The 25,724-nt window shown below is 39.1% G+C and overlaps 1 protein-coding gene across 3 annotated transcripts in view; it reads left to right on the top strand.

Annotated features, from left to right (window-relative positions):
- The first annotated feature begins 6,292 nt into the window (after positions 1–6,292).
- Positions 6,293–25,724, top strand: part of zbtb46 (zinc finger and BTB domain containing 46) — a 75,508-nt gene continuing 56,076 nt past the window's right edge. For 2 of the 3 annotated variants that reach the window (XM_056732772.1, XM_056732770.1), the window contains exon 1: positions 6,293–6,525. The gene's annotated coding sequence lies outside the window, so the exon portion shown is untranslated. Of the gene's footprint in view, positions 6,526–6,597; positions 6,695–25,724 lie in introns of those variants that run through there. The other variant, XM_056732771.1, reaches the window with a different exon arrangement.

Raw genomic sequence — 25,724 nt, 5'->3', positions numbered from 1 at the left:
GAATTAATATACATGTTGTTCACGCAAAAATGACAAAAATATTTAGTCTTTTCCTGACCCGCATGTCAAATCTGCATGACTTTCTTTCCTCTCCAGAACATAGAAGATATGAAGAAGATATTTTGAAGAATGTTGGCATCAAAACAACACAGAACCCCATTGATATCCATTGTATGGACACAACAGCAAGAAAAAAATAAATGAAAAAATATATTTTTTGAACAATGTGAGTGTAAATATAGCTTTCCTGTAGCTCAGTGGAAGAGCATTGGGTTAACAACGCAAGGTTGTGGATTCGATCCCGGGGGATTGCAAATACCCATGTAAAATGTATAGGATAATGCAATGTGAGTTGCTTTGAAGAAAAGCGTCTGCCAAATGCATAAATGTAAATAAATGATAGCAGAATATTAATTTTTTGGTGAACTATTCCTTTACGGTCATAAACTACAAAAAACTCAAAAATACAAAATGAAACAAGCTTGTTCCCAACACAGATATAGAACATCTGTGTTTTCAATTGAACATGATTGTTACCCTCTTGTCTTTAGAAAATAAATCCCAACTCTAAAATATCGGGAGGACCCTCTGTCTCTCTCGAACTGATAAGATGGGTTTTCATATTTCAGAAAAGAGAAAAAAGGTCCCAGAAGCTTTGTGTGTTTCGTGACATCATGAAAAAAACAGTGTTGTACCAGGAGGGTGACCTCTGCGAGAAGATGATGTTTTTGCTTCAGGGCAAGAGAAGGTCATGTTGTGCTCTAATCCTCCCCCTTACAAGTACGGAGAAAGTAAATGAAATATGAGGTGGGGAGAGAAACAGCTACAGGACTCAGTAACAGTGATATCTGGGTAGATTTTCTATTTAAAAAACACAGACACTAAGAAACAGAGAGAGAGAAAGATAGGAGCTTGTTAAAGCCAAACAGGAGGTGAGCCTTCGCTCTGTGCGGTTGTAAGCTGGGGAAGGTCACCTCTGACTGCAAAGAACAGAAAAGAAGCATGAGAGCGAGCGAGATGCAGAGAAAGATAGAGAGTGAGACAGAGAGAGAGAGAGGGAGGCCTTGAGTGATTTCTGAGGGGGCTGAGGTAGTGGGCAGCAGTGAGGGGGGTTAGTGATGGTCAGCCAAGGCCATTCAGTGCTACAAAAGAAACGAGAAAGTAGAGGAAACAGAGTGGGCGGAGTGGGAAGAGAAAGGAGAGACGCCCAGATTTAGCCGGTCTTTCACATTAAGGGGCTCTAACTGTAGAAGTTTGAAATCAGGGAGACTTGTTTTCACACTTGCTTTGCTCGTCTGGTTTGACTCCGCCCCCTCATTCTGACCTCACAGGTCTTACATCGTCGCAGTTTGCTCCGAAATTCATGTTTGTAACATTGTAAGGAGCACTTTGTATACTAGCGGTAACAGTTTATAACTGTTGCTAGGTAACCGCTAGCTATGGTTACTACTGTAGCCAGAGGTTGAAAAAGTGCCAGATTACTGTTTTGTCCCTTCTGTGTATTTTTTGCAAAAACGTACTGTATCGGTGCATCTGTCAAAGCAGACGCAGTGCAAGAAATGTAACGAATGTAAGCTGCTCGCTAAACCCATTATTTCAAACAAGTAATGAGAAATAAATTATACTACATATCCAAAGTACTGTCTGTCAGTATATGCAAATGCAAAAGTTAGCATTGATTACAAGGACGGGCAATTTGAGAAAAACTAAAAACGCATCCTTGTTTTATTGTGACAGTAACAAACTACTGTATTCAAATCATAGACCGTAAAAAAGATGAAAGATGTGTCCACCTTTCACTTCCATTGTTGAAAAATTAAGACACAATGTTTCAGATATGACCGCTGACATGTTATAGAGTCTGTGCATTAGTAAGCGCGAGGTGGAGCTGCGTTGTCATGGTCACGCCCATATATGCCAATGACCAAAACCCGCCAATTAAATAAAAAAATCATGTTGCCCCACCCACTTTTTGTTTTTGTTGCCACAACATCATCTAACATTACATATATATAAAAAAACATACATTAGTGTATTAAGAAGTAAATAACATGACATAAATCATATTTAGCTAAAAGGTTTCTGAAGTGTAATTGGAATTGTTTGATTGGTTAATGTTCTGTTCGTTAACATTGAGAGGATGGGCTTTATGACCTACAGACCGCTTCATCGGACGGACGCGGCTGGACCGAAGTTGATTTCCAATTGGTGTTCGTTTATCGGTCTGCCTAGAGGCTAATATCATAACTATTTATATTTGAATCAAGTTATATTAATACTTCATTGTATAATAACTGAATTTAATAAAATGCTGAAAAACGGTCTGACAAAACAATGCATTAACTTGCGTAGCTAGGAGCATGTGCACGTTTAGGCCCAATTTGCACACTAAACTCCAACAATAGCATTTTACATCTGCTTTAAACAAGATTAAGTTCATATTCATACCAAATGCGAACTGGACTTGAATCGTTTGACAGAGTTAAACATTTTCATGACCACGATCACAAATGCAACTTGTGTCAAGCAGACAAACAAGATTCTGCAAGTGTTAGGTCAGTTCTTTAGGAGCCTAGACTAGAAGACTAGACTTGACTTGTCTTGCTGAGGATGGACCTATAAGATCTATTCTTTCGCTTGATATTTCATAACATTTATACAGTACAGTACAGCTTCTCTACACCCACCCTCTTCCCCGTTGTTTGGTTATCATTACCTTCCTGTTTTGCTTGTTTTCTTCTGAGAGGTGTTCTAAGATAGAAGTATGTGTTGGGTTTTTGTCAGCTGCCATTATCGTCACATTGCACCCCTAGACGGACACCTCGTCCCCGAGCTCCCCATAGTAAACTGCACCGTCGCTGAATAAAACAGACGCACACCTGGTCTCCCTTCAAAATCCAGTGACAGACTGGCAGAAACGGAACGCTATTCAGCTCGCCGGCAAATTGATAGTGAAAGGTGGGGGGGACGGTGCTTTGAAATCCATCCGTGCTATTTTTGTGACAGTTTGTGTTTATATATATTTTGCGCCCGCTTGTTTGACGCGAGCGATTATTCCGCGGTGCTTCACGGCAGGGGGGCTGAAGTACAGACGCAATTAATTTCCGTCCTCAGAAAGTTTTAAGGATGCTATTTATGTTTCTCCTCCTGTTGTCGTGGTTCAAACACATGTCAGCACTTGTTTCCTGGGTTGTCTTTAACAGGAGTGTTTTCTTTTCATTACGCATCCACGATCTGCATTTTACGTGCGTGTTTTAGTGTATTGATGAGTTAATATGGGTTTGGAATGTCTGGCCTAAATAGAAACGTTTTACGAAAACAGCAACATGCTTTAAGGGATAGTTCATCCAGAAAATAGAAATGTACATTTATAGTATAATGCATTCCAAATATGTATACATTTCTTTGTTCTGATGAAAGATATTTGGGAGAATGCTTGTAATTAGTTCCTGGACCCCATTCACCATCATAGTAGGAAACATTACTTTATCAGTTTTACTTTTACTTTGTCATACAGCACAAATGAAGATGTGCTGAAGAATGTTGGACAGCAAGTTCTGCAATTTTGACTACCATTGTCATTTTTACCCACGATGGTAGTCAATGGGGCCCAAGAACTGTTTGGTTACAAGCATTCGTCCAAATATCGTTCAAACACTTTATACAGGTTTGGAAAAACTAGAGAGTGAGTAATTCATGACAGAATTTTCATTTTAGGGGGAATTATCCATTTAACTTTTTTTAAACAATGTTTTCATGGTCCAAATGGAAAACTGTCTCCACCCAACCCAGCCACTCTCCTGCTCGATAAACAAACCAATAAACCCATCAAGCAATTTCCACATTCATTCCAAACATATAACAATTTGTTTTAATCTGCTTATGTACGAGTAACATTTGGTTGACAATAAATTTAGTTGGTACGACTATACATTGGTGTAACGTATATGTTTAGACCTTAGAAAAATAACAAGGTTGCTATGTTGATAATGTTTCACTTTTGTGCTTTTTGACACACACCTGTCAGATTTAAAGGGATAGTTCATCCAAACATGAACAATGACGATACCCATTGGCTTCTATACGATAGAACGGTGACCAACATTCTTCAATATATCTTCCTTTGTGTATTGCAGAAGTAAGAACGTCATACAACTTTGAAATGACAAGAGGGTGAGTAAATAATGACAGATTTTCATTTTGGGGCTATCTCTTTAAGAAGGTAACTGTTCCTACACAGGAATCACAACCTATCACAAAATGTGGTTGTTGATTGTCTTGCTCAACAGACAGAAAACAAGATTGTCATGACAACTGTAAAGTTTCATGCGGATTTGATATTGTGTAAATAAAAAAGCAATGCAAAAATAAGGATAAACCACTTATTATGTAATATTAAAGCACAAAAATAATAAATCAAATAATAAAAAAAATATAATACAAAAATATAGTGATCATATTTTATTTGGGTCCTAGCAACATCATTCGACCCAAAATAATCATCAAAAATGATTTCTGTTCTGCTTGCTGGAGGTTTGAAATGGGGGATGAATCTCTTAAACTCCATCTATGGTTGGTTCTCGAGTGTGCGTGTGTGAGGTCCTTCTTGTCCCGGCTATTGTCCCCCTGGTTTACCTTTGATGAGTGTTCATGTTATGAATGAATAAATATGTAAGAGGGCTAATGAAGTTTGGATGGAGGGGGTGGTGTTAAAGAGGCAGGCAGATTGACGGACAAACGTTGGCGTACACGGAAAGGCAGACGGATAGGAAGAGAGAAAAGCAGCTTGATTTTGACACGGATTGTGGACGCACAGAGTGGATAAAGACCATCAGCGTTACACGCTTACACAGGAGCCTAAACCAGGAGCCTTGCCATAGGTCAATGGGTTTAATCCCCACAATCCACACACACACACACAGTGCCCAAAACACACTCTGATCCGGCCAAAGCTCTCAATCACATGTGCAGTACAAAATGGCCTGACCGTTGTGTTTGAGATTTGGAGGTGACATGCAGCATGATTCATATATCAAAACTGTAAAGTTAAGACATGAGGATTACTATGTTGTAGAAGCACTGCATTCCACTCTTATGCTAAATAATTTAAAATAACCACGCCCACTGACCAATTTACATATGTAGGTAAGTGACAGTTTCTAAGAAGACTGAGAAAATTAAAAAGCGTGATGATTTGTCGGCTTTCGACGTTTTATTATTCCCACTAGGGGGCGTGTCTCACCGTCCACGGATGCGACAACTGAACACACACGATGGACAAAAGCGTGCAGCAGGCGCTCACGCCTACACACACGCGCGCGCACACACTTTCTCCCCCCTCTCTCTTTCAAGATTCAAAGAAGCTTTATTGGCATGATAAAACTAATTTTACATTGCCAAAGCACTGGAGAATTAAATATAAACATTCTGCAAATATTCAAATTAAGATAAAAATAAAAGTTATATCTATATATATATATATATATATATATATATATAAAGTTCTCAGTGAGGGTGACAGGATCCTGTCATAGTGTCAGTTTATGAATGTTTTCTCCCTGTCTCTCTCTCTCTCTCTTCATCTATCTCCTGCAAATTTAGGATTAATCACAAAAATCTAAAACTATCACACGCCTGACCAAGCTGGAACTCAGCTCGAGATGTTTTTATTGTTATAAAAAATACAATGCAGCAAATAAAAAAGAAAATACCAGTTGCACAGCAGGTAAAAACATTTATTAATAAGCATTACCATTTTGATTGTATGTTTACTATGGTGTTTTATTACAATAAACCTGGTTTACGTTTGGTAATACCCATGGTAATCCTCAAAAAACATGCTCATTACACTTTAACTATAATAAAATGATGATACATGCGACAGGCCTATTAATGAAATATTTGGAACTGTTTACAATATTAAATATAGCTATTAAAATCATGTGTGTTATAATTCATTGATAGGTATTATATAAAATGTCATCTTTGTTATCGTTTATTTTTGTAATTTATGTGTTTTCGTTTTCCAAATAGAAATCAAAAGCACTCATATTTCACCTGTCATATCAGTAAACTAAACATCTGAGACCTTACACAACACAGGTTAAGATTGTTGCCCTCTGTGTATTCATATATGAACCCGGAGACTTCATGGCTTTATGAGTTCAGCTGGAGCTGTCCAGGGTTTGAATGTGAATGTAAGCGTATATGTTGCCTCATTTCCTGTATTTGACTCTCAGTCGAGAGAGAGAGAGAGAGAGAGAGAGAGAGAGAGACAGAGGGGGAGGCTGGTTCCTGATACCGAGACACGGAAAAGCAGGGGAGGGAGAATTACAGAGAAAGAAGAGCGAGGAGAGAGAGGGAGAGCGACCAGGGGGAATTACACTGTCGGACACAAACGCATCGCGGGAGTCAAACTGACTACTGACATTTTGGACGTGCTCAATCTCCCTCACCCGTCCAGACCAAAATATCGGAGCTCCAAAGCATCGACATCGCGCTAACCCAGAACTCATGGGTTAACAGGTATGCCTCTCTCACCTTTCCCCACTAAGAGCACTTCCTTCCGATCTGACCATTACGCGATTCAGCTTTCACTCTGGTTGTGTTTGCGTTCATAGTTGACTTGTATTTCCCTCGTACGCTTTGGAGGAGACATGAGCTCGCGCTTGCACACAGGTATACAGCTGGCAAGGTAAGTTGAAGTTGCGAGTTCACGAGAGGCCGCAAATCTCGTTGAGTTGTGACAGCTCGCCGGCTCGTTTGTTTGATTTCCACGACATTGAAGTAAACTGCGTGACAGCAACCTGTTTGACGTCTCCAGGTGAGAACACGCTCGCGACAGATGATACACGCGCCGGGCTTGTGCGAACAGCTGTCAGGCGTGTAGTCATTCATTCATGGTCGAATTTTATTGGAGTGATGAGAGACTTTATGATCGATTATTAAGACTTTATAGAGATTTCACCAAGGCGAGGGCACGTTTTAGTGCTTAATATAAAATCCAATTCTTTGGATATTACAGTAATTTCATCAAGTTGTTTTTCTCTATGCACGTCATTTGGGGGTCAGTGCTCGTGGTCGCGGTATTTAAATGTAGCGTCGCTTTGGCAGGGCTTAACCCCCCTCTCTCTTCCCCTCATTTAACCTCCTGAAGGGGAATTTCTCCAGCTGGAAATTTCTGCTGCGTCAACACCCTAAACCCAGCGTACTACCAGAAAAAGGAAGGGGATTTTTTGGACTCACTTTTCTATTATTTTATGTCCCGCACATTTAAATCCTCGCTCGCGCAGCCTAATACTTCTCTCAACTTGAAGAGAGTGCAGTATATCAGACTATAGTCATATTCACTGTTAGTGAAAGCGCTGGGTGTCGATATGTTAGCGCTCTGCTTCGGGTTATTGTCTTTTTCCCCGTCTGCCCCCTTAAAGCTGGTCAGTTCCGTCTTCCTCCATTTTCTCCTCGCTGACGGGTTGCTTTAAGGGGAGCGACCCCACTTGTTTGACTCGTCGGTGCTTTTGGCGACACAACTGCACGATGAATCTGCACCCGATGCGTTAGAATGCGCAGTTACGCGCTGCGTTGTTTCATTCAAGCGTCTGTCTGAAGAATGCGCAGCTCTGTATTATTATGACACTTTTTTTCTGTGCCGGGTTGGTTGCTACAGGTGCATCCGATTCTGATGAATGATTGGCTAGTTAGAAACGTGTTATTGTATATCTTGAAATGCTGAATCCGTGTTGTTGAACCTTTTGGGAAATTAACCATGGTTTTATTATAGTAAAAGTGTAGTAACCGTGTATTTGGGCCGATTGATTACAATTTGTGTCACTTTAGTTTTATAAAAAATATCATAAACTATAGTAAAGCCATGGTTAATTTGTGGTTGCTGTGGTTTTCGACAAATATAGCAAAAATTGTCCAATAATTGAGCTGCACGTTCAGAATACCAGCAGCAGATTAGCTGGTGATGCTAAATTGTAGTATCAATTAATATCTTGAATGAAATATAAATCATAATTATTTTCAGTGCCACAGTGTTTTAGTTCTAGGTTCATGCCTGATATTTTATTTTTCATGCTTTGATACATAAACAAATGAGTCAAATGAGCAGAAGAACTGATTATGTAAGGAACTGTCTTCATGCCCATCTACAGGGTATGAAGCATATGTGCCAGGCTAACGTGGTAATAATCCTTTACCATCACTTTTTTTCTCAACAAAATTACCGTTCTTTCATAAGTTCCAAGGAAAGTTGTGGACCTGGATATTGTAATGTGTCTTGATGTTGAAGCCGGTCGTGTTTTTGATGGATTGCATGTATGCCTGAGGGTGCTGGCAGGTGTCTGTTGTAGCAGGGATCATGTCCAACCTCTCTCTCTCTTTTCCTCTCTCTTGTGATGGAAAACACATTTTGGCATAACACAATTCTGTTTAGACACCACGTGGGGTCGTAACAACAACTTATCACAAAAGACAGAGGTTTTTGTGTGTTCTTACATTACGTTGTCAGTTTCGTTCTGTTTTTACATGCTAAACTGTACCGGTTCCCTCTTTTCTTACTTTGAAATATAGCAATTGTTCTCAGACACACAGCGCTATAATAGTGATGCAATGATTATCGTATTAAGTAAAAATTATATTTACTACAGTAAACTTCAGCCCTCACATTGACAAAGTATTGACATTACAAGATTTAGCGCACAGAGTTTTCTTCTCTAGATTCTAGAAGTTCATGTTGTGCATCCAGGTGTTTTTGTTTAATGGAAAGTCTGTGTCTGTTTGTGTATAAATGGAAGAAGATTTTAGGCAGGAGGGGGCTCTGGTCCACTATGTCTATTGAGTTCCTCACAGGTGTGGCTGTATTGTGTCAACAGAAAGCAGGGGAGAGGAATTGGTTCTTACTGCGTGGGGTACGAGAAGAGACGGGATGAAATAGGAGTAAAGAGCAGCGCTGTGTTCTCGGAACTGTTTTAATGTAGCCGGATTATCATACCTGCTCTCGTCTGGCACTTCACAAACTCCTAAAGGAATATTCTGGGGTATGCTGTATTGACAGTCTATGCTGTAGATTTCACAACATACCTCAGTGTAGAATACTATAGAATAGGTGCCTGTAGACGTTGAGACACTTTGTCAAAGTGTTTTGCTGTACGAGTTAACCTTTTTGGTAAAACTACAATAATGTTATATTTGTTAACAGTAGTTAATACATTAGCAAACATGTACTAACAATTAACAATACTTCAAAAACATTTATTATTCTTGGTTAATGTTAATTTCAGGATTGACTAATACATGTTTAAAATAAAAAAAACTGTGAGTTATTGAACCATAAGTTAACGTGAGAAATGATATTGGCATTAAAATGGTCAACTTGTCTAAAAACGAGTTGGACGTATCACGTAGTATTTCTGGGCTCAATACACTCCCCTAATGTTCGGAAAAGGTTTTGGAAAGTTTTGTTCCAACATGAAATAACGTTACGTAACAACTTTTCTTAGTCCCTTATTGAGCAATTCTTCCGGAAAAGCACGCCCACGGCAAGACAAAAGAAAAAGCCCACCCACACGTCAACCGACCAGCGATAGGAATACCTGCTTACCATTGAGATTGGCTGCGCCGCGCCAAGATTGGCTGCGCTGTGGGCTTGCAGCTGCAGCTTTTTACTCTTGCGATAGAGAAACACTTTGTGAGAAAAGTTGAGGTGTGTTTGTTTGTTCACGGCATTTCAGTGATGGACATTATATAAATGGTGGATATAACGCTGGATTTGCAGATCGTTTGAAACGGATAGAGGTCACAGCGCTTAAACATGCCGGCATGAACCGCACGCGGTAAGTGAAACTAAGTCACATGTATGTGTCTTGTTGGCAATTAGCGCGTTTAATCGGACGTTTAACAAAGATTATTGGTCATTGTTAGTTCATGTCACCTGATATGTTAATATAAATGTATATTAACATGTATTATATTCATGTTAACAAATACAACATTATTGTTAAGCGTTACCTAATTTCCGTGAGATTTAACTGTATTTTACTGGCAATTGATGCTTTCAATAGAGTTTGACTTTTGATTATTTGTTTAATTTAATTTAATCAGTGTCTACAATTACTATTATGTTATCATAAGTTGAATATTCAAAATTGACAATTGAATATCTAGAAGCACACTCACCACATCATTTGTTGTGTTTGTTTTCATTGTTTTGATGCCTAGGTGTACGTGTTTAGTCTCTGTTAGGATGTGCTAGTGTATATAGAGGGAGGCTCATATGGTTAGTTGAACAAGAAAGTGCAGTACGCTGTTTATTCAGGGTGGTTGCGGTTGTTAATCTGAACATTTGCACAGAACGGGAAGATATGGGGGAGGAGGTGGCTGGTGGTGTAGGGATAGAGAGATACTGAGAGAGAGATCGAGATAGAGGGGGTAGTTCAACTGGCCTTGCATGTGTGTGTGTACGTGTGAGTGTGTGTGTGCGTATGGTGAAAATACAGTGAGGGGGGTGCTGATGTGGGGGGTGGCAGGGTATGGGGGTGCAAGCAGACACGACACACAGCTGAGTGTGTGTGCATGTGTGTGTGGGTGGACTGTGTGTGGAAGATGGCTGCTCTCCCCGGGCTGTGGGCTGTGTTGTGTGGGTAACAGGTTAGAAAGCATGAACCTGCTACAACACTGGGGACCAGCTTCTCCCCCTCACTGTTGAGACCACTCAAAGCGTGTGTGTGCGTCCACACATGTTGATCCATCCGTATTTGTTCGATTTATCAGCTTTAACGAACAATTGCGTACTCTGCTGTATATAAAACATCTGCACGGTATGACATCACAAGGTGCCCCATATATCGTATGTCACTTCCTGTTTGTTTCACATCAATATTTAACGTCAAATGATAATTATTTCACGCAGCCCTTTTAGTTCATTTTTACAGATCACAGGTGTTATCAAACAAAACACTCCAAAACTATACAATGGTGGTCTTTTGTTTAAGCAGAGATGCATACAGGTGAGCTTTTCTCCCTAGAGGTGTTTGGGTGCCGGCGACTTTGAATACGTGTGTGTGGAGTGACAGCTGTGCTCATCAACCACTTAGACGTGTTCATCCCTTTAGATTAGGCGCTCCCTGTGTGGGTTAAACTGGAGCCGACCTCCCTGGAACTGCCCAACAAAGACCTGTGTCCTCAGGTGGCTTGTGAATATTTCAGTTGGGGCTCACAGGCTGTGTGAAATGCCCTGGGGGAGAACTCTAGTGAAAAAAATCCCCTGGAAATGAGATAGCGTACACGGGCCGAGTGCCTAGCAGTGGGCTTACACTCCGGGGCTGAAAAGAGGATGTGGTCTTGAGGTTCCCCCGTTTTATTTCTCTTCTTGTTTTTTTTTAACTCTCTGTCCACCTTGCTTTCTAACGTCTCAATTCTCTCTATCTTTCATTGGCCATGTGAGATTAGGACTGGCTTAAATGATTTAACACTGTACTCCTGTGCCACGCCACGTGCGGCGCTGCTCTCCGATTTGAAAAGTAAACACACAAACAAGTACACAGACACACATGAACATGTTTGCACTCCCACCTTTGTCTCGCTTTGTCATCGCTGACTTACTTTCTGACCACAAGTGGTCGTAAATGCAGGATGTTTACAGATTGGGAGGTATGCTAACCCTCACCAGCTAAACCCATACTTGTTTTCATCTTTTTGGGGTTGGGCAAACTCTTTTTATATGTAACTGCTTAACTTTAAATGTAACTGAAGTTTTAAGAATTGTAAATATCAATGTTACACCACATTTTTAGACCTGTTAGTTGTTTAGCTTTCTATTGGTGTGTATTCATTTTTTTTGGATCATGCAAGTGCTAAAATGGTGTGGTCTACAGAGCTGTACGATAACTTTTTTTTGCGCATAGCACCAGTGCTACAGAGGTTTAAAGTTTGTAGCACAGGCCAAAAAGTTGTAGCACAAGTATACGTCTGTAATCATCATAAAAAAAACAAGTGGAGGTCATCACATAAACAGACAGGTAACTAAAAAAAGGATATTAAGGTTATACATATGGACAAATTAGGGCCATACAATGTTTTGTTTATCCCAAAATCACTGTATTTTCAGTGCTTTACTATACAGTAGTAAATACATCTGTCCATAAAAATACTGTAGTACATTATAGTATTTACTCCGTTAAAATACAATACAATTGTTGTGTACCATTAGAGACCATCCAGAACCTTACTTCAGGAAATGTTAAAGTATACTATAGTGTTTACTACAGTTTAAAATGTACTACATCTTGTTCAAATTAAGCAGATTTATTTTGGCGGGCCATCGTGGAGACGAGTTTCAGTGTTTAACGGTAGCTTCACTCAAACAGTGAAACATTCGTAAAACAAACTTAGAACAACTCTGGATGAAGTTCATGTGTTCACATCCTTGTATAGTGAGATACTGACAAATCCACAAGTCCACAAATTGTAACATGTAAAAGTGTACAACTCATTCACTCATAGACACGCAGAACAAGCAAATGACTATTATCACTCATATTTAAATAGTAGAAATCCGCTTTCATGATTCCTTCCATGTTTTCCCACATTGCGCAGATCATAAGGCTCTAGATCAATGGAGAAACAAAATAAAATTAAAATAAATAGTGGTGCGCCATTATTTAACCTCACACACGAACACTTCACACATACAAGCATCTCTGTCTAATGCACCTGCCAAACTGTATCGCACACGTGCTACACTATTAAATTTAATCTTAGCACAGACCAATTTTTTTCGTGTCGCACAAGCAACATGTATTTGTTCGATTTATCAGCTCTATCAATCAATTACGAACTCTGCTGTACATAAAACATCTGCATGGTGTGACATCACAAGGTGGCCCGTATATCGTATGTCACTTCCTGTTTGTTTCACATCAATATTTAACGTCAAATGTGGGTAAGATTATACTTTCACGCAGCCCTTTTAGTTCATTTTTACAGATCACAGGTGTTATCAAACAAAGCACTCATGACCGAAACGATAGAATGGTGGTGCGACATACTGTATATGTTGCACTGTACATCCCTGGTCTATATTGTTTATATATGCAGGCATATATATATTATATATTGCTCATATGTATTGTTAGAGACACTTTGTGTTTAAAAAAAAGATTTGGACACTATTATTACTTTAACAAAAGCAACCACTGAGAAGATGCAACCATTCTTGCTCTAAAATCGCCTTTTTATACTGTAGCTTTAGACACACACTCAGAATTTTCAGTCGTTATTTGTAACACATTCAAGGATTAGGAAGAAGGAGACGGGAACCGGCGAACATTGACCCAACTTTTAATAAAATAAACAAACAATAAAATGAAAGTACAGTGCCGACAGCTCCCTCACGGTCGACTGCTGGCCGCCCAAACATATTAAAACAAAAATAAAATCCGGGCCTGGTCCTCTCTGTCGCGCCTCCTTTTATGCTTCCGGAGCTCCTCCGAGAGAGATCGAGAATGGTGCAACCTCGCGCCGTTCCCTCACGTCCCACTCTGCTTGTCACATTATTATATTTGTTTATAACGTTTGTTTCATATGCTTCTCATTTCACATGTGGTATAAGTGTAGTAATGATCATGAGAACAGAAACAAGCAAGGTGGCATAGCTCCGATTTTTTGTCATCTGAATTTGGTAAAAAACGAACAATAGAAATATATGAGAAGAAGCAAGAGTCAATTTGATCTTAGTTCAATCTCATTGGTGGGCTTGGAAATAAATGGAGATACCAAGGTGATATGAATGGTCATTTTCACCACAACTTACTTCCTGCAACATAATATGTCCGCATGTGATTTGATTGTTCTCTCTATCTCTTCTTCAGAAGAGAGCAGATTTATAGCATTCACTGTTGGACAGGAAGGCCATTACCATATCAAACATTCTCAGGTGAACCGGTGGACTGTCCACAGCACTTGCATCTGTCTCCTAAAAGCCCTGTTTATTTTTCAGAAGATGGTTTAGTCTGTCTCTCTACTTTTCATCCCATCCTGACTGCCAAGAACTAACCATTAAGGGAGAGTGGAGACACTCCCAGTGCCAACACATTTACCCCACAATACCACAGAACACTTCTTCTCTGAGAGTTTCAGAGCCATCGCTGCCTTCGGCATTTTCAGGCAGCAGGGTTTTTAGATCTGTGTCGAAATGCTGGCTTAGCAAATTTCCTAATCAAGTCAAAGATGGTTTGAGGACATTTTGGGCATGGCTCATGTTCCCAAAACCCCCATTAACTATTCAAGTAAATGTGCAACTGGTTGTAGTTCAGTGTGCAGGAGGAACATATACCGGATCTGCTCTGTCTGTGTGTTTAGGAGGAAGTACTAGATCCTATTCATACAAAATATGTTTTAGGACATGTGTCAGTCAAATAATAATGTAATGTTGTTGATGTTTGTATTGTTTTTTTTCTGTATAGATGTGTGTGTACAATGCTTTAATGCAATACGGTCAGACATAATTTATCAATGTATTAAGATGCTGATAAATTATTGTAGCGTAGGTTTGATACAAGTATATATTAGAATACAAAGAACTGTTGACATTTTGAGAAGTTTCGCTGAAATTCGTTGTAATCTTTACTGGTGTACAGGCAGTTTGGAAAAAGTTTGGAACAATTCCTGAGATCCTTTTGGAATGAAATCGACGAGGATTATTACATTACCAAAGCTCCCCATATAAAATATATTATTAGGCAAAGAAAATATCGTTTTTTATAACTGTCAGTATATTAAACAATAAAGACATATTTTAAAATATATAGAATAATACATTGTTCATAAATTACAGAATTACATTATATTGAATAATACATTACGGAATTGCTGCTTTTCAAATATAAAAAAATGTCACCACACCAAAGCTTCAAAAACATTTTAATAATAGACTTTCTCATATATAATAGCCCATGATGTTTCAAGCAGGCAGGCTCTTCATATGGGGTCACAATTGATGCATTATTCTGAATAAATATACTATGATCTGCAAATCTCATTGTATTTATTTGTGAATTATATTTTGTGGAATGTAAAAACATATATTTAACTTTTTGTGGAGATGTGGATTTAAAAAAAGTTTGTGAAACTCAGTATATCTATTCAGAATAATTCAACAATACTGACCCCATATTCATCAGACTTCTCCAGGTGCTCGAGATGTCACAAGCTATGAGAAAGTCTATTTTTATATATATATATACAATTATATCGGAGTTAACAATTATGTTTCTGATGTTTTTTTGGTCGAAAACCCCATTTAAATTGAAGACAGTGCTTTTTTATTATTTATTTATTTTAAAATCTAAAAAGATATGAGCCCTTCATTGTTAGATGTTGAAATGTGAAATTGTATATGTTGCATTACATTTTCTTATGTATTTTTGTCTCGTAAGGGCAGAGATTTTGAGGTCATACAGCGGGTAAAATAAGCATTGAACATGCTCTCAGTAAATATATTTCTCAAGGTGCTGTTGAAATGAAATTTTCAACAGATGTCGGAAACAATCCAAATAATCAATACATACAAAGATAACAAAACAAATAAGTTCACAGATGAAGTTATGTATAATATAATGGAATGAGAACGGGAAAAGGTTTTGAACACATGAAGAACGGGAGGTGCAAAGAGGCATGGAAGCTACGACACCAGCTGAAATCTATCAGTAATTAGAAAGCAATCCTGCCCCTTGTCAATGGAAACTCACATAAACTGGTTCAGCACCAATTGATGTCATGTAAAAGGGTGTCTCATTATCAAGGTGTCATCTGGAAATGGGTAAAAGCAAAGAGCGCTCTCAAGACCTTCACAACCTTATTGTTGCGAAACATACTGATGGCATTGGTTATAGAAGGATTTCTAAACTTCTGAATGTTCCAGTGAGCACTGTTGGGGCCATAAACCGGAAGTGGAAAGAACATAATTTCATCATAAACCAACCATGACCAGGTGCTCCTCACAAGATTTCTGACTGAGGAGTAAAAAGAATAATCATAAGAGTGGTTCAAGTGCCAAGGACCAATTGTGGAGAACTTCAGAAAGACCTGGAATTAACATGTACAATTGTTTCACAGAAAACAATAAGTAAGTAACTCGACCCCAGTGGCCTGTATTTACGCTCACCACGCAAGACTCCATTGCTGAAGAAAAACATGTTAAAGCATGCATAGAGTTTGCTGCACATTATTTAGACAAGCTTGTGAAATACTGGGAGAATATAGTCTAGACAGATGAGACCGAAATTGAACTCGGATGCCATAATACACCAGGTTTGGAGGTCAAATGGCACTGCACATCATCCCAAAAACACCACACCAACAGTGAAGTTTGGAGGTGGGAACATCATCGTATAGGCCTGTTTTTAAGCACACTGCACTGGCAAACTTTATATAATTGAAGGAAGGATGAATGGACAAAATGAACGGAGACATTCTTGATAAAAATCTGCTGCCATCTACCAGAATGATGATGAAACGAGGGTGGACATTTCAGCAGACAATGACCCCAAACACACAGCCAAGGAAACTCTCAATTGGTTTCAGTGAAAGAGAATCTAGCTACTGGAATATCCCATCCAATGAACTGACTTGAATCCGAACTAAAAATCAGCGTTCAAGATTTGAAGACTGTTTGTGTGGAAGAATGGGCCAAAATCACACCTGAGCAGTGCATACAGGAGGTGTCTCGAAGCTGTCATTACCAACAAAGGCTTTTCTCCAAAGTATTAAATAAATTCCAGTAAGCATGTTCAATACTTTTCTCCTTTGTCATTCTATTTTATTACATAAAACTTAATTTGTGAACTTATTTGTTTTGTTTGCTTTGTATGTATGAATTATTTAAGATGTTAACGACACCTTGAGAAATATTTACTGAGAAAAATGGTGACATGTCCAATATTTATTTTACCGGCTGTATATGTTGAATCTTCTTTCCAAAAATGTTGTATGATGTCCTGATCTGCATTAGTCCATTATCGTGGGTCTGTAATCCTGAGAGGAGTTCATTGCCGAGTGCTAAAGTGCTGTTAACAAGACCTGTTTAACATTCAGCACTTCCCCCTCAAACATACAATTATTCTACTCTCGCTATTAGCATGTAGAGTTTGCCTGCGTGCTTTTAATTGAACTGATTTAACGTATGCCAGATCAACTAGTTTGCGTTAATTAGTTCTGTCTTAAAAGCGCTATCAGAACATGAAATATTCATCACGGTGAAGAGGTACATTTGTGCTGGACGCATAAGTGTCTCGTACGGGAATCTCTCAAACCTGTTTGGAACGATTGCGCGGGCTGAATCCTGGCTCCTCGATCCCGCTTTGTGCAGTTGTGTTGGCCTTGCTATCATTTCCCTCCATCCTGGCAGCCGTCTAAGGGCTTGAATTAGTACGCTGTGACAATATGCAAAAATTGCAGTTGCTCTGAATAATGTACAGTAAAAATCATGTTGTCAGTTTGTTGGACGATCTCCGTGCGTGTCCTTGACTTTCGGATCATTAGATCCAGTTTCCGCCCCTGCCAGTCCAATGTGTGCTTGATTGTCAATTTTGGAAAATGGGTGTTGAAGGGAAGGGGACAGGTGTGCCCCTTTTGTCTATTTGACCAACATTTAATATGATGGTAGATGCCTTTTCTCTGGCATATGGAACAGCCGGATGAGCTTGATACAGTGGCAGACAGCACAACAACTGCACTCGGTATGGGAATGGTTAACCAGTCATCCAACAACTGACTAGTCAGTTAGTTATTTACCCAGTTAATGATTTATTCTTTTTCATTATTCTTCAGCGGTGCTTAAAAGGGGTAACTTCAGAAGCTATTAGCGTGGGTTTGAGCGTGCTGACAGTCAAAAGCAGCTGTAGACTACCAGCACACGACAAAAGTCTTGCCATTAAATCTCTGCTGATTCACAACTCATTTCTACAGAATTTATGCCTGACTTAAAGTCGCCTGCTGTGTGTAGTGTTCTGGTGATTTTGTACAATATAGTGTTATGTTATCATCTTTTTGATTAAAGTAAATTATTGCAAAGCTTCTGTGTCTAGTTGACGTGACCCTAAGTCAACCCCATTCCACAGGGATAGTTCACTCAAAAATGAGAATAATTTTATCATTCACTTATACTCTTGTCGTTTCAAACCTGTATGATTTTCTTTCTTCTGTAGAACACTGAATAAGACATTTGAAGAATGGTGATAACTAAACAATTCTGGTCCCCACTCATTGTGTGACACATTTATTTCATTTATGAGTGATCTATCCTCTTAGGACAACAGATTCAACTCTTGGTGGAGAAGCTCCCCTTCATAATGAAAATTCTGTCATTATTTACTCACCATCTTGTCATTTCAAAACTTTATGACTTTCTTTCTTCCGCAGAACACAAAAGAAGATATTCTGAAGAATGTTGATAACAGCCCCCCATTCACTTGCATCCGTTACAATAGAAGTGATTGAAGGGCTGTTCTGTTACCAACATTTTTCAAAATATCTTATTTTGTGTTCTGCAGAAGAAAGAAAGTCATACAGGTTTGAAATGAAAAGAGGAGGAGTAAATGATGACAGAATTTTCATTTCGAAGGTGAGCTACTCTTTTAAAATACACTTGTCAGAATTGTCCTTTTTGCTGTGTTTTCTCTAAAAAAAGATTTGGGCTTCACCCAAAAATGAAAATTCTGTTATCATTTACTCACCTTCGAATTGTTCCAAATGTGTAAAAAAGTATTTGTTCTGATGAACACTGAGAAAGATATTTGGAAGAATGCTTATAACCAAAAAAATGATAATAATGATAAAAGTAATTTTTCTACTATGGTAGTCAATGGGGGGCAAGATCTGTTTGGTTAAAAGCATTCTTCCAAATATCTTTCTCTGTATTCATCAGAACAAAGACATTTTAACACATTTGGAACAACTCGAAGGTGAGTAAATGATAACAGAATTTTCCTTTTTTGGTGAAGTATCCCTTTAAAGAAAGAAGAGTGGGAGATAAAGCAGGTCCTTATCCCCCATCCCACCCAAAAGGGTTGATCAGAGAAAGTGATGGTTGGACACTCGATACCGCCACCTCAGAACGTGGGAATGTGTGACTTTCTTTAAAATTAGGTTTGCGAGGTGGGCGGTGTCGCAGAACGATCGTGATCACCAGAGCAACGCGCTAGCCCTGTTATTCCTAAATGCAGTATGCAGCACTTTATATATGTATATATATATCAATTGGCCGTTTGGTTTATTGTTAATGAAGCGACTTTAGCTTGTGCTAGTTCAGCAGGTGACACCTGAGCCATCCGATCAAAGCGAAACGTTAAAAAAGAGACAAAAAAGACAGTGTGGGACAAGAGCGGAGCGTCTGGTGACAGGGTTGACTCTTGACCACACTCGCGGTTGCCATGGCAACACAAGCTTGGGTAAAAACACTGGCTATTGTTAAGCTATGCTTGATTATCAAATATGAAACAAAAGAAGCTCTTAGATGTGATGAATTATTTAGTTTGATCATTTCAGCGTGGAGGAAGTTGATACATAATGTTTTATGAGTTGGTATAAATCGCATTACAGTGTGTTATAAGACTCACAGGACCACTAATCTCTGGAACTCTTGTCATCTCTCTTTTTCTCTCTCTGTCTCGCTCTATCGCTCTCTTTCTTGTCAAGTGTTTTGACTATAAATTGCCCACCGGCTAAGTATAGCCACAATTCTGTTCTCTTCGCCTTTCTTCGTTTCCCCCCCACCCCCCGTGCTCTCAGAAGACACAAGACAAAGGTGTGAAAATGCCCCTGTTTGTGAAATACTCCTAAAATTAAAAATGATGGTGATAAATAAGAATTGCATGACTTTCCTGATGGACCAAATTAGGTTTATGTTCATCTTTGGTTTTAGATATCATTATATAAATACAACAAAGACTTAGTTGCCCCACTTTTTACTTTACAAAAATGTAACAGAAATATCAAGCCATAGTTCTGACCTGTAGTTTTATGCTTAGTTTGACAAATCTGAGGAATGATTTCAGCTACGGACACAAGTGTAGTATTCTCAGCTCTGTGTCAGATCAAAAACAGTCTGCTGAATTCTGAAGGGAAAATGTATGTCATCGTTTATGTAAGAAAGCTGGGACTCTTTCTTTAGTGGAACACAAAAGAAGATATTTTGAGAAATGTCCATACATTTTGTGTCCATACAATGGAAGTCAATGGAAGCCACCGTTGGCTGTGTTTCAAAATAGATCATTTATTGTTTGGGATGACATGAGAGTTAATAAATGACAGTACCGATTTGTTAGCTTAGCATAACGATAACCTCAAACTTGACAACATTAGGTGAATTGTAAGCTGAGCTTCCTGTGCGCTTTCCTGTGAACAGCACTATTTGTGTGCCGTATCAAGATGTTGCCTATGAAGAGCATTCCAAAGTTATCACTTACGAAGTTTCATTTCAATAGCATGATTATTATTTTGCAGAAGAGAAATTCATTTGGATGTAATTTGTAAACTGCGAGACCATTTCATCATCAGTCTCACTTCTTTCTTTCACCCGCTGTGTCATTTTCTCTGCCAACCCCTCCTGTTCACTTCCCATCATGTTTAGTATTTGGCGTGCTGTTAGTTAGGGGTTATCCAGTGCGGAGGGTTTTCTGAAGGATGCCAATGTTTTGTTGACAGCCCAGCAGTCACGCTACAGTCTCCCCCTCCTTTCTGTCCACCTGCACTCTCTGTCTCTCTTTCTCTCTCATCCTCGTTTTCTCTCGCTCTGTGACTCATTGACAGGAGCCAGTGTTCCTGATTATGACAATTAGCTTCCTGACAGACACCTCATGCCAGGACATGTTTGTGTGTGTGGGTTAGTTGTAATCTGGAATATTAAATGCTTGTTAAATCTCTCTTTTAAATAGATCCTTAGAGAAATGGAAAGAAAACTAGTTTCCACATTTAGAAGTCACTTAGAATACCATAATATCACATATCGTCTCTGTTGGATTGAAAGCTCATATTTTCAAAAGCGCGAAATAAAAAGAAAAAACAAAACAGTCCATTTTTATAATTTAAACTTTGTTCTCAAAGTTGACAAGCTCTTTTCGATTGAAAATAATTGCAAAACACACAGACAAAAATGAAGGGTCAGCAACAGTAGTAACGAAAACCATGAAAAATGAAGACACGAGGTTTCAGTCTGACATGTCTGTATGTCACTGTTTGAATACCGTCAATATTTAAAGCTTCTTCAGTGATAATATGACAAAATTAACAGTCACAGCCAAAGAAAATGTGGAGGACAGATGATAGACAACATGAATTCCAACCTGTGAATTCGTAACAATTTTACGAGGTGGCTTATTCGTAAAAATGTGTAAATTGTGATTCCTACAAAAATGTACAGTTACTAGATTAAAGCAGGACTGAAGCCCCGCCCCTAACGTCAGTGGCCTGAAAGCAAAGTGTACAAATCAGATTGTACGAATTCATACGAATTATCCAACATTACCCACATCGTGAAGTAGCTAGTAGATTTTCTGCTCTGCAAGATAAAACTAATGAATCGTTTCTCCTAGGCGGCTTTGATTTTAACAGAGAGCGAATAAAGACAAATAAGTTTATTGCTGTTTTAGATTTTTCTTCTGAGAAAAATCCTATAGTTTCAAAAGATATCTCAACAGCATGTCACACTTAAATCTTTTCAAAAAAATTATCTTTGCTAATCTGAGCAACCATCTGAGCCAAACTCTCAATGCAAAGCTTCCTCCCTAGTCCACCCAGTATAACAGATAACACAGAATTCATGTGGTTATGAGGTCACAACCATGAGCACATTATATCCTCCACAATTATCTCATTATCACCCAGCAGCTACTATTCAGCCCTTAAGAAATGACGATGTAATTTGTATTAGAGGACTATATTTTTAAATACGTCTTCACACTGAAGTCAACACCGCATCGGAGACCACTGTGAATCCACTGCATGTGTGGGAGAGACAGAAAAACACCAAAAACGTACACTTGAGACCAAAAATCTAGAAGATTTTAGTGTAAGTTCTGCTGTTTGTACTGTCTTGTTGCTGTTTTTTAAATATCAACAAACTTGAACATTCTAGGTTCATTTAACCCGACTGTTTGTCTATATTTTGCACAACACTCTCCAAAATGATGTGTGAAATAATAACACAATTTTCTATGTGTTTATAACACCGTATGAGTCTGTTTGTGTTGATTTTGTGTTAAATAAATAAAAAGGGCAACACAAGGTAACGTTAAAAGTAACACAAAATGTGTTATCCTTAAGTAGACACAGAGACTTTGTCAAAGTTTTTGGATCATGGCTTAGAAACACAGTATTTTCAGGTGTATGTAGGTATCCGTCGACCGCAGAGGCGGTTTTAGAGAGGTGGGACTATTTTTTAGATTCACTGTGTCCTCAAAACAGAGTGTGCGCATTTATGTCCTCCAAATGGTCCATTTGGGCTCTGTGTAGACACCCTTAAAAGTATTAAAAAAACTAAATTTAAGGGTCAGAGAGAAGACATTAAATCCAAATTACAGTTTGTGGTGCAAGAAAAGTTGACTGACATCATCAGGGGGGAAAAAACGCTACAAAAAGGTTAATTTCAATTAAAAAATATGAAAAGCTAAGTTCTGCTAATCATTCTAAGAAGTTTGCATGTGTGGACTTTATCTGGTGCTGATAAGCCTTCCTGTTGTGATAATGGCTTGTCACAGCATGATGCGTGAGGTGGTGCGCTTGTGTGTGTGCACGCAGGAGAGTGTGCTTACAGGAACGCCGTGCCTCAGCGCGGCTTGACAACGCCGGTTTGTTGTGACACCTCTCACGGCGCAAGCTCCAGGAACGTGTTAAAGATGAGTCGTCAATTCGTGAGTAGCGGCAGCCGTGCTTTTGGGAGTCATCTCTGCGCCATTTGGTGCATTTGAAACGATGACTGTGTGTGTGTGTTTGTGTGTTAATGCGAACGTACACTCAGAGAAATAAGAAAGAAGTGGGAGAAAGCAAGGCAGCCAGAGAAGAGAAGGAAGAGGTGGAGATCGTGCTGGAATTTGACTCCCACTCAGTAGCGAAGCTTGTCATCAACCTCTCAACCTAGCGCTTTGGAGAACTTTGTGCTGTGATGGCCAGATGAAGATACACGATTCATTTGCTCAATTCACATTAAACTATTGTTCATTTCGAGCACAATGACATGTGATAGAAGGCCTGAACAACTGCTTCGGCAGCGATGCTATCATATAAATGACCTCCAAATGAGGTTTAGGTTCCATCTTTTTTATTTGTTGGGCATTTGCTGCTTCTGGATTGTGCATTTTAATTCACAGAAATTCAAGTATGTCGTCTCTCAAAAACGTCTCTCTTTGTGTCACATCCGTAACGCATTTTTATTTTCCTTTTTTAAATCGAAAACTTGTGTGTAGACCGATATTCACTGATGTTTAGAGTCTATCAACAGGGATTTACTAAATAATAACAGTTGGTTCAATATATTGGTAACAAATACATGTGAGTTTAACTGTCACATACATAACACGTAATGTCACATCCATAACTGGAATTCCCCATCTACATTCATGATTGATGTGAATCTGACAAATTTTTTTTCTAAATTGGCCTGGAATATATTTTATGAATAAAAGAATTTAAAAATGGAACTACAGAAATGAAACCTTTTCAAACTTGTTTCTCGAAACACTCCCATTATCCTACAAAATGCTTAATTTCGTATATTAAGTGGGGATTGAAGGAAGTAGTTACACGTAAAGACAAACACATTTAGGCTTTAAATAAAATTAAGCTTATTTTTAGAACAAAAATTGCCCAGTTTTCATGACAATTAAGCACTTTCCCCCAATTACCGCAACGCAAAACTATCTCATTCCTGTGATACAGTACGGCGATATCTTATCTAATTAGAAAAAAAAACAGTGTATAAGTCATCTTTGTAATGAGATAATAAAAGTCTAGTCAGAATCAGAGAATAATTTCAACAATAACAAAAACTCATAAATTATCCGAAATGTACTCATTCAGACATATAACAACAGATCCTCATAAAATACGCAAGATGTGATTTCTTCTTTTGTGGATGAAACGTTACCCGTACATGTACTTGACAGGTTTTCTGTGATGTCACTATCGCTGGTAAAGTGACGAAGTATCTGATGTCCAGACCCCACACAGACAATTTGAGACCCCCTATAGACTCTCCCACCCACTGTTCAACACTTAGTATATACAGTATTAAAGTACAAACCCACATGACTGTCCATGGACAGTTGGAACAGATCCCAGATCTCTTGTGTCAACTTTGCTCATGCCACCCGCCCAGCATCTGTAAATCACCCTAGAACGTTTCTCCGGGATCCACCCCTGTTTATTTTACTGGCAAATCCGATTCTGACTCCCTCCGTAACGCAGACTCTCACGAAACAATGGACACTCTGTCAAGTTATCTCTTGCTGAACTCCCTCTCTCGCTCTCTCTCTCTGTCTCTCACCCTACCATTTTCTCTTTTCATTTTCCTACAGTGGTAATGAGATGTTTCATTATTTGCATTTCACAGCTTTTAATAGCGAGAGAATTTAGGCTAAGCCCCGGGTTGTTGGAGAGGGAGCCTCCACTGGAGACACGGCTGGCTTCAGGGCCTCTGAGGCAAAGAATAGCCCAGAAATACTCTAGGACAGAGAAAAAGAGGGAAGGAGGGAGAGAAAGAGAGGAGGGGGGAAGGACAAAGGCCAGGTAGCGTCACACTGGGAGAAGTGCCTAGCTGCCTTTACGGCTAAACTGCGTTTTGCCTGGCATTAACAGTTTCCACTCTTTTCCGCTCTTTCCATCTGCTAGAGGAAACTAGAGATTGTTTTTTCATAAGAGAGGAGAGAGAGAAAGGCATAAATAAAGGTGATGTGTTATGGACTTTCTGTGATCATACAGAGGAGAGGAATGAGGCGTGGAGTGGAGCCTTTCTTGAATCATGTGCACCACCTTTAAGGAAGTGCCAGCAACCTTTGCTTTCTGAAGAGAGAGTTTGCGGCCACGCCCACGCTAATAGAGCGAGGTGAATCGAGCACATATAAAGTGTAAACTGTCAACATGACAAAACGACCAGTTTTTCGGCAGTAGCTGTAGTCCCCTTGAAATTATGAAAATCCAGCCATTCTCCATACGGGCTTAAATTTGGCAGAGTTGAAGGAGGGCTGTTCTAGCATCTCGGGCCACACACGGAGTATACCCTGGATAGATGGGTGTTCACAGAGACATTTATACTTACACTTTGTCATTGAAGTCATTTAGGGTATGTTTACACAACGTTCCCAACTGAAAACATAAAACTTTTCATTTGTTGGCCATTTATTTATACACGACCGCTCCGGCAGAACATCGAAAACGTTACTAATACGAATGAATACGGAATTTAGGACAGATATCACTTTTACTTCCTTGTTACCCATATATGCTAATTTGTCAAAACGGTGACTTCATGTGCATGCTGGACTGGGTGATATATCTGCAATTCTCATGCTCAGTTCCCTTAAAGCGGCCCTGCAACAATGTGTCATGCATTCTTCTTTACCATGTTAAACGTGCTGTCTTCTCATACTTAACATGGTCAACTTGTCAAAAAACGAGTTGGGCGTATTATGTAGTATTTCTGTGCTCGATACACTCCCCCTGCGATCGTACAG

This window comes from Triplophysa dalaica, chromosome 20, assembly GCF_015846415.1.
Source record: "Triplophysa dalaica isolate WHDGS20190420 chromosome 20, ASM1584641v1, whole genome shotgun sequence".
NCBI lineage: Eukaryota > Metazoa > Chordata > Actinopteri > Cypriniformes > Nemacheilidae > Triplophysa > Triplophysa dalaica.
This window is presented reverse-complemented; position numbering and strand designations above follow the sequence as displayed.